At 40.5% G+C, this 2,739-nt stretch overlaps 1 protein-coding gene across 2 annotated transcripts in view; it reads right to left on the bottom strand.

Moving 5' to 3' along the window:
• The window catches only part of LOC100965856 (MOB-like protein phocein), a 53,083-nt gene that overhangs the window by 10,106 nt on the left and 40,238 nt on the right, over positions 1–2,739 (bottom strand). The gene's annotated exons all lie outside the window — the stretch shown is intronic.

Below are 2,739 nucleotides of genomic sequence, written 5' to 3'. Positions count from 1 at the left end.
ATTGTTGTTTGGCGGGTCCGGGCTGGGGATTCGAACCCGCCACCTTAGGTGTACGTGGCTGGCGCCTTAGCCGGTTGAGCTATAGGCGCTGAGCCGACATTTAAAATTTCTTAAGCCAACCGTAGATGCTTGGAAATATGCCATCCCAAATTCCTATGTAAATTTTTTAGCAACTTCTGGGATCATCAACCTAGAGATTCTGGCATTAACTGCCTTCTCCTCGTTTGTTTGAATCAGTTTAATGTGGTTTCACTGACATCATTGAGGGAAGTTTTCCTCCTTTTGCAGCTGTGTAGGTCTCCACTTTCCTGACCATATCGCTCCAAGTACTCACATTTACATTTTTGGATGTTGCTAAATGTGGTCTTACTAACACCAAAATGTTCCAAAATGGCTGTTGCTTTCCAGAACATGTAGAAGACCAACCTTTCCCTTTGTTGTCAGGTCTTTCCTTTGGGCCATTATATTTCCATTAACTGTAAAATTTTTCAATAACTGGAAGATGGGCTCACAATTCACACAAATCCTTCACATTGAAAAAATCTGCAACATGTGATGAATAGGACAATAGGCCTAATTCAACAAATAATAATAAAACATGAAAGAAGAACTTATACTAAAGAAAAAGAGGTAAAGTCCATACCTTCTGCCCCTTGGTACAGAGTAAACTGAAATGGTCAAGTTATAGAGAGTAATCTAATATTGTATGTCATAGTTCAAGTGGTCAAGATACAACTGATAAAGCTGATCAATATATAAAAGTCAATTTTCCACTGAGTACATGTGCTGCATGTTTAGTCTATGAAAATTAAGTCAACTTAAAGAGGTAGTTAACTGTGAAGGCTCTACTGTAATATGTGGCATTTTGTATCTGGCTCTGTCACTTACGTTTTCAAGGCTGATCCATGTAGCATGAATCAGTACTTCATTACTTTTTTTAAATTCAAAAACTTTTTAGTATTACACAATGCTGTAATAAAGTGTCTCCCCCTTAGCAGATTTCACTCCTTTTTATGGTTGAATAATAGCCATCATATACCGAATATACGGTTGGTCCTCTACATCCACAGATTAAACCAATCACAGACCACAAATATTAAAAAAAAAAAAAAAAAAAAAAAAAGAAGGCTGTGACTGGTGGCTCACACCTGTAATTCTAGCACTCTGGGAGGTCAAGGCTGGGGGATTACTTGAGCTTGTGAGTTTGAAACCAGCCTAAATAAGAGTGAGACCCCTGTTTCTAAAAAGTAGACAGGTGAGCACCTGTAGGAGGCTGAGGGAAGAGAATCACTTGAGCCCAAGAGTTTGAGGTCGGTGAAGGCGACAAAGTGAGACTATGTCTTTAAAAAAAAAAAAAATCCACAAATTTTAAAAATACAGTGTAACTATTTGCACAGCACTTAGGTATTATAAGTGATCTAGTGATGATTTAAAGCAGGGGTGTCCAACATGAGACCAGGCCACATGCTGACTGAAGACTGTTTTGCTTACCTGTGGTTTAGAAAAGTATGTCTGGATCTTTTGTTTTGTTCATTAGCTACTGTTAGTGTTTGTGTATTTAACATATGGTCCAAAGCAACTCTTACTTTTCTAATTTGTAGCAGAGAAAAAAACGGTTAGACACCCCTGATTTAAAGTACACATGTGTGGCTAGGCATAGTGCCCATAATCCCAACACTTTGGGAGACTGAGGCAGGAGGATCGCTTGAGGCCAGGAGTTTGAGGCCAGCCCAGGCAACACAGTCAGACCTCATCTCTATAAAAAATTTTTTAAAGAGAGAGTTAAAAAGGCAGGGGGTGGCTAATGCCTGTAACTCTAGCACTCTGGGAGGCCAACGCAAGTGGATTGCTTGAGCTCACAGATTCGAGACCAACTTGAGCGAGACAAAAATGGCCAGGCATTGTGGCGGTGCCTGTAGTCCCAGCTACTTGGGAGGCTGAGGCAAGAGAACAGCTTGAGCCCAAGAGTTTGAGGTTGCCATGAGTTATGACGCCAGGGTACTCTCCCAAGGATGGATGACAAAGTGAGACTTGTCTCAAAAAGGTAAAATATGTAGGAGGATATGCATAGGTTATATGCAAATATCACATCTTTTTTCAGGGGAGTGGTGTGGGTAGGAGAGGAGACCAAGTTCCACTCTGTCACTTTAGATAGTGTGAATGGCATCATCATAGTTCACAGCTCAAATTTCTGGGTTCAAGCAATCCTTTTGCCTCTGCCTCCTCATGCCCAGTTAGTTTTTTCTTTCTTAGTAGAGATGGGGTCTTGCTCTTGCTCAGGCTGGTCTCAAACTTCTGAGCTCAAGTGATCCACCCACTTCCGTCTCCCAAAGGGCTAGGATTATAAGAGTGAGCTACCATGACCAGCAACCATTTTACATAAGGAAATTTAGCATCCATGAATTTTAGTAGCTGCAGCAGTACTAGAACCAATATCGTGAAAATACCAAGGGATGACTGTGACACATTTTGTTTATCCATTCATCAGTTGATGGACTTTTAGTTGTTTCCATTGTTTGGCTATCATAAATAATGACTATGAATATTCATGTATAAGTCTTTGTTGCAGCTGTTTTCACTTGGGAGAGGAATACATCAAAGAGTGAAAGGAAAAGTGCACAGGGTATTAGATGCTATGAAAGAATTATTTAAAATAAGAAAAAGTACAGTTAACAATGTTACTGCTGGCTCGGCGCCTATAGCTCAACAGGCTAAGGCACCAGCCACATACACCTAAGG

This window comes from Otolemur garnettii, unplaced genomic scaffold (genome assembly GCF_000181295.1).
Source record: "Otolemur garnettii isolate 467f Iridium unplaced genomic scaffold, OtoGar3 scaffold00100, whole genome shotgun sequence".
NCBI classification, from domain to species: domain Eukaryota; kingdom Metazoa; phylum Chordata; class Mammalia; order Primates; family Galagidae; genus Otolemur; species Otolemur garnettii.
This window is presented reverse-complemented; position numbering and strand designations above follow the sequence as displayed.